Here is a 12,080-nt window from a genome sequence, read left to right on the forward strand (position 1 = left end):
TGAATATGACATTTTTTGTACTGAGCATACAACAAGTCGGGACGTTCTTCTACCCCTGTCCAAGCCCTATTTCAGATTCAGACCTTAATGGATACGCGCAAACTTTCAAGGACAACAAAATCAGATATATATCCGCCTGACATGCCATAATCTCGGCAATCTTACCTCATCAATCATCCCTTCACTTAGGATTTGCTGCTTCCCCTCCTGGTCGTGTGACCTGACCCATGGCCCCATGTCTGCCTCCGCTCGCCCCTGACAAGCTCACCGTTATTTAGACGAAGCTGATCGAATGAAACCCTCAGGCTGACTAGCACCCCGATGCTAAGCAGTAGGTCTATTACTGCAAGGCTGGCTTGGGAAAGGCACGCCCCTGTGGATATATGTGTGCGTTTAAATTTGTGTGTGTGCACATGTCTGTGAATTTGTATCTGTGATCCAAATCTGTGCGTGTGTGTGTGTGTGTGTGTGGAGAGAGACGCTTCGATGATAAATATGCCTACAACAACGCCAGGCTTAGCCCCTATCATGTGCAGGCCGGGTGTTGACCTCGATGCCCCAGACGGTGCCCTGCCAGCTCTGAGAACCTGAGGACGGAGGCGGCCCGGCCCAGCGGCCAGGCCAGTGTGAGTGATGATGGCCCGGCATTTCTGGCAACCCCGAGGTGATACACGTTTTCCTAAGATGGTTCTGACCTTGCTGTCGATGAACAAAAAACCTTCTGGGTGACTCATGACAAGTTTCAAAATTTCCCGCCCTATTTTTATCTTTCTTATAATTCTACCCTTCCTTCTCCCTTCGACCCTTCTTTTAGCCGCCCTCGCTTCCAAAGACCAGTTGAGTGTTGATGGAGAATCATTTCACCGCTGTCACGACCACCCCTCCACACCCCCCGAGGCCTCTGGGCACTGCCCTCTGAAACCTGTCGCCCCGCTCTATGGTTTTGAGGGGACGACAGGCAATGTCACCCAGGGAAGATGACCGCGGCGGTGTCACCTCGAGGCCTTCCTCTGACCCTATAAGGACCAACTCCTCTGTCACCTCGCACAACGGGGCCCCGCAAGGTGATCCCCTTTTGTCATCGGCTGGACACAAAGGGCCTCGTGTCCACGGCAGATTGATGTGGACAATAAGCTGCCTTCAAACAGCGCACAATTAGTGCAAATTGCGGGATTAAATCTGATGACATGTGTGGCAGATTGTGGACAAAGGGGTTTGAAACGCTCGTTGTTTTTGGGTGCCAAATACAAGAGGCTATACTTTTCCACACAGTGTGTAATGAAAGCATAATGGACAGATAGATGGAGTCTGTAAAGGAGAGCCTGTCTCAGATTCACCACGAGCAGCTTTATCAAATGAGGCTCAGGTGTAATCTAGTAAGGTGGCACTCAAAAGGGCAAAGTACCACAGGCAGATACGGACACATTCTGGCCTGTCAGACCAACATATGGCCGCAGGATTACAGGTAAATAATCCCAATTACTCTGCCAGACCACAGTCATTAATAAAATTTAAGTGCACTTAATGCGTCTTATACCAACATCTATTTTCACCTACAAAGATGCCAGTAAAGATTTATACCTAATATATTTCAGCATTACTGCCAGTATCCACAGCCTCAAAGAATGATTAAACAAGAATAATTACACAGCCATACATCAATGTTGAGTCAAACTACTCTTAAATATTAAAGATAAGCGTCAGATCATTCTCAGCTTTGTCAGTTCCCACATTGCTGATTTTCAAAACATTATTAATGCTGCTGTTGTTATGATTATTGTTCATCAAGTAAAAATCCCAAACATTTGCTGGCACTAAGATCACTACAATGCTTAGATTTTCTGTGCTTTTATCCTTTCACATCACAATAAAAATGAACACATTTTAATTTTTAATTTATTTTATTTGGCTGATTTGGCTGATCAAAATATGTAATCAATCTGAACCCATCACTTTAGCCCCTGCTGACTTCTGATGAGCATTTGTCATTACTATTGGCATTTCACAGGCTAAATGAAAAAATCAATAGTTTAACTGACAATTAAAGTAATCATCAGTTGCAGCCATGTTTACTAGTAGCAGTAGCAGGAATAATACTAGTTTTAGGATTTACAAACTGACCCTGAGCTACGGTGAAGCATTCATACTTTGGGCTCTTTCCAGCATGACATATCTTGTTTTATGCTGAAACATCAAGTATGAAGGAATCGGGGAGCCACATAAGGTAAGAACAACCAAATCCACTTATGCAACAATATTTTTCTGGATAGGCAAGACTTCACGCATGATTACACAACAATACTCCTGAGCCCATGGAGAAGGAGTTAGGGGGTGCAGTGGGCGAGGACTTTGGCATACCACGTTTAGCGGCTCTGCGTTGCATGACTCACTGTTAAAGGAAAACAGAGGCTTCGTCAACAGAGCCAGTCGCTCATTAACAAAACTCCCTGGGAGGCTGTTTACCCAGCATTCAATGTAAATCCAATTAATGTTTGTCATATTTGGGGAGCGTCTCGGTCCAGCTGTCTCCTCTGGAGCAGCAGCGCGACGTCGTCTCTCTGTGGAGACCCGCAGCTGCTGCACAGCAACAAGTGGGCCACAAGTGGACTCAGCCTGAGCAATGAAGCCAATCACAGGCGACCGCGGGGCGACGGGGCGGTCATCTCTGGCGGGGGGCGATGCTATGCGCGGCTTCAGTGTCGCGGCATAACGAGTCCACATGTTGAGAGGCCGCTGAGAGGCCATGTGACAGCCCTGACGATAAGCCACGGGCCTTTGTTTTGGCTCGGTGCTTTGACCCAGGCCGCTGCCCGCTGCTTTGGCAAACACACACACATAAAGACACACATGAATGCTTGTAAGCACACACACACAAGCACGCAGACCCCCAGCTGCACATGAGCGCGCAATCTCATGCACACACACACACACACACACAAACAAGGAGAAAAAGGTGGTTAGGAAATGATTGAAAGAAGCAGCTGGTGAGTAGTGATGAGGGATATGGTTATATTATAATCTGCGCAGGAAGTACTATAATGGGTAAGTCAGACTTGGATGAGTAATGAGTGGGTAGAGTGGTATTCACACACACACACACACACACACACACACACACACACACACATACTTGTGTGTTTGTGCAGATAATATATTAACTTCCATTCATTTTTTACAGCCTCTCTTCCTCTAACCTCAACCAATCAACCAGAATTTTTTTCTCCTTTGACTGGCCAAAATGTCCTCACTCTGTTACAAATGCATCCTGGTCCTCACTATGTAGCCTAAGTACACACACATACACACACACACACACACACACGTGCATCACTTGTATGGTCAGCCACACAAAGTTAAACCAGCAGTGTGAACTCGAACAGTGTGCTCCATGACACTGATATCAGCCTGTTAATGCTGCGGAGGTGAGCTCTCTCTTTCTCTCTCTAAATGGCCGGCTTTAATTCAGGGGGTCCGGTTTCAATGACGGACAAAGCTGCGATGAGAAACCCTATCAGGGGCAGGGTTCATCAGAATAATGAGGTGGCGCACTCACCACACCGCGGTCATGGGAGGCACGGGCTGGGCCGAAGCCTACGGGGTTACCCTGATAATGAACAACACGCCGGTGAGGTTCAAAAAAAAGATCCAGGTCATGATCTTAGAGCGTGTAATGACATTGTTCCTGATAAGGCTGTTGTCTGTCGGCTGTGACCGGACAAAAACATCCCACAGTGATCACATACACTCAGTTTGGGTAATTACACGGGATATACACCTGCATATTTGCTCCAATGAACTGCTGAACTACTACTGTATGTGCGATGGACCCTGACACAGATGAAGTCTTTCATTTTGTGGGGCAAGACTTCAAGGGTAGCTAGTTGTTTAAGAGAGGACAGTGATAAAAACAGACGGTGTGCATACAGAATTACGTAACAATTCCGGCCATTGCCATGAACCAACAGCATGCAGACTGCAGCGCTTTTTAGAATAAAAAGTAGAGCTTAGCTGCTATAATTCAAAGTGTGTTACAACTGTGAGTGAGTTTGAAGGTCAAACACACATTGAATCACCCACCTATAAATCCACACTGACTGCAGTCTCTGTGGACTTTACATCTTGCAGGAATGAATCTGCTCAAAGCAGCTGCTTAGGTCTATATTTTTTTTTGTTCTGATGACGCAAATGCAATCCTGGATAACAAAAAAGGAGAAAACCTTCTAGACCAAAGCCTGACAGTGGAGCTTACATACAGCACAGCCCATAACACGTCCAAATGTGTCCTTGGCAACCGCTCTCGTCAAATAATCTCTCCTATGTTCAGGATGTTCGGAGATGTTTTTTTAACCTTTCTCAACTTGAGGTTTTTAAGTTTCTTCCAGCACAAAGAAACAGCGGCACTGCTGATGCCAGTTAATGAAAATATCTCTGCCAAAGGGGCTGCTATTCAGACGCTGAGACCGCAGGAAAATGGTCATGATTGGATTCACCAAAACCGAGAGAGTTTGGCCTGTGTGCGCTGAGGTGTACAGCACATCTAAGACACAGAATTATTTATAAGGATTCAGACTAAAACAAGCCTGGATTTAGCTTGCTCTCTCTGTTTTCAGTGACAACGAGCATGATCCATAAGCGGCAGTATTACTATGACTTATCCTCTCCTGTCAGTGATTACAATTGGCCCAGTGATATCAGGGCCAGATCTTTTTCCTCTGTGAGAAAAGATGGCAGTGCTCATGAGCGCAGCCACTGCACACTCTCTAGTTTGGTGATTTTAATTCTGTTGTTTGACTATACAATGGCAATAAAGGCAGTCTACTCTAATGTAATCTTATTTCCCTGAGTTTCCTTTTGGCAAGCAATAAAGTGCAATCTTATTTTAAGCCAAGGCATGTTTCATTTGCATTATTTAAATCAAATGCTCCTTTCTCCCTGTATTTCTACAATGCTTTCCTATCCTGTTTATCTATGCTCCTGGTCCACCCCACAGCGTGGTTATTAATAGACTGGAAATGGACAGCCCAGGTTGCTCGAGAGCGGGAGGGCCAGCAGTTTCCTGTCCACTGTTTCACTTCAAAGGGATTTAGCCATTCCTGCTCCACTGGTCCTGTCAGCCCTGGTGGCAACAAGGTCCACACTGAATTAAAAGTTTAATCAGCAGAGAGTGGAAAAGTGTCCTACAGGAGCGCAGCGAGGAAGCTGCAGAGGGGCTTTGGGACACTCTAATCCCCACACACAGGAAGGGGGGAGGCTGGTCGGTGCACTGCTGAATGAACTTGACCTGAAATGTCTGTGACATTTCCAGAACAACAACAACGACAACAGCAACAACAACAACAACACCAGAACAGGGTTAAAGGAATACTCCAACATTTTGTGCAAAATACCTTTTTGTCAACTTACCCAGACTGAGACAAGATGTTTGATATCATTTTCACCTCTGTACGTCCAATGGTTTGGCTCCTATGGGTAGCATTCCATGTTAGCTTAGCATAAAGACTTGAAGTCTATAGGAGTCATTAACCTAGCTCTGTTAAAGTGAAAAAATAAACCTTACAGCAACTCTGAAGCTGTCTTAAGATGTCTGTTTCAAATACACATGATATATTGTGTAAAAAATACAGCTTCGGAGTTGCTGTAATTTTTATTTTTTCACTTTGACGGAGCTAAGCTAATGGCTCCCATAGACTTCAAGTCTTTATGCTAAGCTAACATGGAACATAGCTGAGGTGTCTGGGCAGCACGCCTCAGATATATAGGTTTACAGTGTCTCAGCGTTGCTCGGTTCTAGTCTTTTACATTGGCAAACGGGAAAAGGGCATCTGTGTCAGACGGCACAGATTCAGTGGCTACACAGTGAAGTTGTAAAAGTTCCAGTTCGGCACAAGAGCCAAGAACATCACCGGGCAGAATGTGGCCCCTATAAATCAGTTCTGCAGAACGCACACAATCACTCAAGTAACATCTGATCAACAGGGTGTAGGGTTGCTTAACCTCTCAAAACTCGGTCAAGACCATAACTTAAAATAATATATTGATGTAATGATAATAATAGTAATGTAAGCCCTTGCAAGGGTGAGTAAACATGATCCTTGATGAAGAAAACAACTGAGGGAATGATTTTGTCGTCTTACCTTGATCAGCAACGGAAAGAAGCCCCTCTTCTCCTTTACTTGCAGATCCCTCTTATTCTGGGATGCATTTCTGTTCAAAGGAGTAGGCCAAGTCAGAGTTTAACTCAAGATAACTGCACATAGAAAGGCGTAGCACATGTGCATAGAGAACATCAAACTATAAGTATGATAGGGGTGATATTTATTTACATATTTAATGTTTGTTTGGCTGTAAGCTATGGCCATGTTCCTTTCCATTAAACTTGAACCTGCTAGGGGCACATAAACAAATAAACAATATAAGTTTTATCCCTGTGGGGAAATTGGTCCTGTGGATTTCACCCAGAGCTGCAGCGCCTTCTTACCGCCTTGCTGCCCAGAGGAGCCTTCTCAGATCAACGTTAAGATAAACCACACTGACACCTTCTGGGCACAACTTTATCTCTGTGTTTATTTTTATATCAAACACACTTATTCCCATTTTATGAAGGGATGTCAAGGTTTCACAGCCGGAGTGGCTCTGCTGCTGTCCTCTGCTGAGGTGCTCATTAGGCTCACTCTCCATTCACCCATTGGATAAAGAGCTATATAGCCTATTTTAACCACAGTAATAGAATAAAATCAATGAAATATGTTCAATATCCAATAAGAATGCGACAGGATTTTTATAGGCCATCTGCAAACACTGAAGTTAAAAATAATTTAGGGTCATTATAGGCTCACACTACTGAGTTGCATTCACTGTAAATCCAAATTATGAACAGGCTACCATTAGAATATTATTGAGATTTCCCATCAAGGAGAGATAGAGGAAAATACTGTGCGCGTTTATAAACTCCGCAAAAGATCAAATATAAAGTTATGAGTGGATATCCGCCTTACCTCCGCCCCGTTGATTTCTTCGGCGCGCTCATGATGAATTAAGGTGACGGTGAAGTGATGACGCGGGCACGAGCGGCGCGCGCATAATTGGCAAAAAGAAAAGAAAAAGACGCTGCGCTCGCACGAGTTCCAGTTTCCCCAAAACACACAAGAGAACTGCCCATGCAGTCAGTGATCAATGGCAATTTGTTTATCCATTTTTTTTCTGACGCAGTTAAATGTGAGACAGGAGAGAGAAAGAGAGAGAGAGAGAGAGAGAGAGAGAGAGAGAGAGAGAGAGAGAGAGAGAGACAAAGGGAGGCACCCACCAGGCTATACAGTTTCCACATAAAGTGATGCAAATTGATTTCACTATTGGCCACGCAGCAGGCATGAGTATTAGTTAACAGCCTATTCAAAGTTTCAGATTATTTTTCCTACAACTGAGTCACCAAAACACACATTTCAAATTACAACCTAAATATCTATACATCTATACATCCCTGTAGCAAGGAAAATGCGTGTCTTTTTTCAGTGTGCCAGTGATTTGTGGCGAAAAAGCTGTCAAACAGGAAGGTGAGATGGGAAAGCTGTAAGTTAAATCCCTGAAATGGATACAGCGTGAATTATTAATGGGGGTCTTGTCTGTGGATTGTGAAATAAAACCCTGCTTTAGCCCCCTAAAGTCCAAACAGAGGTCCTCTAATGACCCAAAAGGGCACTACTGTACTGAAAGCAAATACCTGGCTCACAGCACAGGCGCACACACACACACACACACACACACACACACACACACACACACACAGAGACTGACCAGGATGTTTCTTCCGTAGAACTTAAGCTCTCATCTTAGAAAACACAGACAACATCATGCACACTGTGTCTTTAATAGATAAAAAGACAAGATAAAATGAAATTGCAATAAGACTCAAGAGGAAATTCAGCAGCCAAGAATATTATATAGATAAGCAGCACCCAGCAAATACAATACAGGCCGTACTGAAGATTCATATCAGACTGACTGTTCACAGTGGCTTTTTGTTGTTGTTGTACTTGAGATGAAGCCAGTAGGAAGAGGAGGAACAGGATCCAGGTAGAAAATGACATTCCTCAGCTCATTGTCTAACATTTTTTACATTTATTTGTTGTGGCCCCCCGTTTTGCATCGTTTGTGTATAAACAAACATAATTGTCTGTGCCTGTCCAGCAGAGGGAGTCGGTGCCTCAGACAGGGATCCTCAGCTTTGTGGGAACCTTTGAAATACACACACTCAAGACCGCACACACATAATTTAAGGCAGATTTTGTCTTGGCTTGGTACCAAATTATACTGTCAGTGAGAAGACAGTTATGACATGGATAAAAACACTTTCTAACTAATTTCTTAGCAGTGAGGTAATTCTTTGTTTGTTTCATTTTTGAAGTAAGATCTCTCTCAGAGCAGGACAGCATCAGGCAGTCACACCTTCAAATTATATGATGCTCCCAAGAGGATAAAAATAAATAATCTGAGATGAAGTAACTAGTTTTCATTAGCCATATATTTAGATTTCCTCCTCTGGTGCAAATGTTTTCATGCTCTGGGTCCCTAACTTTTACCTTTAATGAGTCGAAGGCCTCTTTTTGAGGTGATTTTGATGCAGTGACCCTTATAATAAAATATATTTTGGTTTGTGTTAAGTATTAAATTTCATTTTTCATGGGCTGTGAATTTCATGGCTCTAAGTCGGTGAAAATTAGTAAGTAATGTGTTTGAAATTTCTTTGAAATTACCCCAAAATATCAAAATTCACATCAAAAGTTATTCAAAATAAAAAAAAAAAAAAATCACTTTTACTGCTTCATCAAATTCATTTGAGATAAATATTTTAAATCTCCTAGATCATAAAAATGAAACAAGGGTTGCTACTTGTCATGATATTCTACAGGAAAACAATCGAATAAAAATCAAGAAATTTTCAAGAAATTTTGAGGTAAACGTTGATGTAATTTGAGGACAATCTCAAATACATTACTGAATTATCACCTACATGCCATGAAATTAGCAGCTCACTAAAATGAAGTGTCATCTGAAATTGCTGAGATGTTTAACGCCGGCAAACCGATTGAGAGTGATGAGATAAAAACATAATGTCAAAATATTCCAACTTGTGTGAAGGGTCAAGTTCTGAGCGGCAGACAGCAGGCAGGACATGCGACACCATGGTAACACACCTTCAGAGTGTGTGTATGATATGTAATAAAGTGACAGAGATAAGGAGGAAAACAAGAAAAAGCTGACCTCAAGAGGCTTTGGGAGTTTTACAGAATATTTTATATACTGTACTATATTATATGTGAACTCTACAGAAATCTAATAAAGCAAATTTTATCATTTGAAAACCAGTTGAAACGTCTGTACTGTTTTTTGAAAGTCAATACAATTCAGTAAAGAGCGAAACTGTCCATTTCATTACTTTACATTCATGTAACAAATATATAAATGTCAATGCTAGTGGCTGTTTACTGGCTGCTGCAGTCTGAGCAGTTTAATCCTTTTCATCTGCAGTAAAAAAAAAAACCCCAGTGGAATTATTTCAGTTATCATTTATTTGACATTAAATACATCACAAGAAAAAAATAATGAAGCAAGAAACAAGACACATTAACACACTGCAGTTTCTTGGTGGTGGAGCATGTGCAGTCAGTGTGCCTGCTATGTGTTACAGTTTTCCGGTTGACAGAGGTTTGCTGGCTGGATAAGATTTGCCAGCTGGAGGTTTGCCAGTTGGAGAGGGTTTACCGGTTGGAGGAGGTTTACCGGTTGAGGGAGGTTTGCCGGCTGGAGGAGGTTTGCAAGTTGAAGGAGGTTTGCCGGTTGGAGGAGATTTGCCGGTTGGAGGAGATTTGCCGGTTGGAGGTGGTTTGCCGGCTGAAGGAGGTTTGCTGGTTGAAGGAGGTTTGCAAGCTGGTGAAGGTTTGCCGGTTGGAGGAGGTTTGCCAGTTGGATGGAGGTTTGCCAGTTGGATGGAGGTTTGCCGGTTGACAGAGGTTTGCCAGTTGGATGGAGGTTTGCCGGTTGACAGAGGTTTGCTGGCTGGAGAGGGTTTACCGGTTGGAGGAGATTTGCCGGCTGGAGGAGGTTTGCTGGTTGAAAGATGTTTGCTGGCTGGAGGACACTTGCCGGCTGGAGGAGGTTTGCCGGCAAAGGTTTGCCGGTTGGAGTAAGTTTGCTGCCTGGAGGAGGTTTGCTGGTTGAAGGATGTTTGCCGGCTGGTGAAGGTTTGCCGGCTGGAGGAGGTTTGCCGGCTGGTGAAGGTTTGCCGATTGGAAGAGATTTGCCAGCTGGAGGAAGTTTGCTGTTTGGAGGACATGTGCAGGCTGGAGGAGGTTTGCTGGCTTGTGGAGGTTTGCCGGTTGGAGGAGGTTTGCTTGCTGGAGGAGGTTTGCCGGTTGAGGGAAGCTTGCTGGCTGGAGGAGGTTTGCCGGTCTAAGGAGGCTTGCTGGTTGGAGGAGGTTTGCTGGTTGGAGAATTTTTACTGGCTGCAGGAGGTTTGTCGAAAGGAAGAGGTTTGCTGGCTGGAGGAGGTGTGCCGGTTGAAGGAGGCTTGCTGGCTGGAGGAGGTGTGCTGGTTGAAGGAAGCTTGCCGGCTGGAGGAGGTGTGCCAGTTGGAGAATTTTCACTGGCTGCAGGAGGTTTGTCGAACGGAGGAGGTTTGCTGGCTGCTGGCTCATTCGTTTGTTTTCAGATGTATGGAGAGACATCAGTGCCAGCAGATTTTTTGCTGCTGGCAGTGATGTCTCTCCATACAAAGCAGCCCGGGCCCTGCACACTTAATTATCCTTGCTCAGCTCCTTTCCAGTGTTCTTCTTCTTCTTCCTGAATATGTTGAGTCTGAACCATCCTTTCCATCCTTTGCGCCTCTGAAAAAGAAAAAGAAGAATTCATTTAGTGAGAAACTCTGCTGCAATTTGTTTTGCTGGCTAGAAAAATAAATACAGTAGAAATAAATCTACATTTGGTACCTTGCTGGCTGCAGTGTGGTCTTCAATCTGGCTGCTTTTCTCTGGGCTCTCAGCTTCTGTCTGGTGCTGCTCTGCCTCTGCCATGCCGGTAGCTGCTCTGAGGGTCTGAGTGGACAGATTGGCAATGGTGGCGGCCATCTCTGCCCTCTCTTTTGCAGCAGACTCTGTGTTCTGACAGAGGGAGCAGATTTCTGCCTCCTTCTCTGCGAGTCTGGCTGCACAGGTTTCTTCTGCCTGCTTGAGTTTGACCTGCAGTTTCTCTCTCTCTTCCCTCCAGGACTCATGCTCCTCGGACATCTGGGCCTCCAGCTGCAGCTCCTGCTCGGCCCAGTGCTTCTGTTGCTCTCTGAGATGTTCAATTGACTCAGTGAGGCGGTTGAGGACCTTGCTGTTTTCCTGGCAGGTGTCTATTGCCCGGTCCTCTGCCTGCCTCAGAGTCTTCTCGAACTCCTCCTGCTTAGAGGCAGATTGGGCCTGCAGAGCCATGATGGTGGATGACAGTTTCTCAATCTCCTTGGTCAGAGAGTCAATAGTGCTGTTCTGCTCTTTGACTTGTTTGTCAAGCTCCTCCTTTTCCTTCAGGGCCTCTTTAACATGCTGTTTCTCCTCCTCAATGCTCTGGCGAAGCAGGTTGATCTCGGTAGTCTTCTTGTTGAGGATGGTGGATCCCCAGTCCATCGCCATCTTCATCTTCTCCTCCAGGTCTGCCCGCTCTCTCCCCCATCTCTCCTCGTCCTTTCTGGAGGCCTTTTCTCTGCTGTCTGTCTCACTCAGAGCTTTGCGGAGGACCTGCAGCTTCTTGACCTTTTCCTTGAGCTGCGAGGACCACCAGGCCGCATCTTTCCTCCTCCTCTCCTCCGCATCTCTGAGTCTGTATCTCAGGGAGTAAATCTCCTGTTCTTTGGCCTGGAGCAGAGCCTGCATCCTGGCTGAGGAGATTATATTCTATGACTCTGTGTGAGTTGTATAAAGTGCAAGTTGTATCAAGTAGTTTTGTAAAGTCGTGTGCAATTCTTGCAGAAAGCTGAAAGCTGTTGTTCACTGCTCAAATGCTCAGACGAAATGAGACCACTGCAGAACTGCAGAGTTTTGCATTAA

Source organism: Myripristis murdjan, chromosome 6, assembly GCF_902150065.1.
Source record: "Myripristis murdjan chromosome 6, fMyrMur1.1, whole genome shotgun sequence".
In the NCBI taxonomy this organism is placed as follows: domain Eukaryota; kingdom Metazoa; phylum Chordata; class Actinopteri; order Holocentriformes; family Holocentridae; genus Myripristis; species Myripristis murdjan.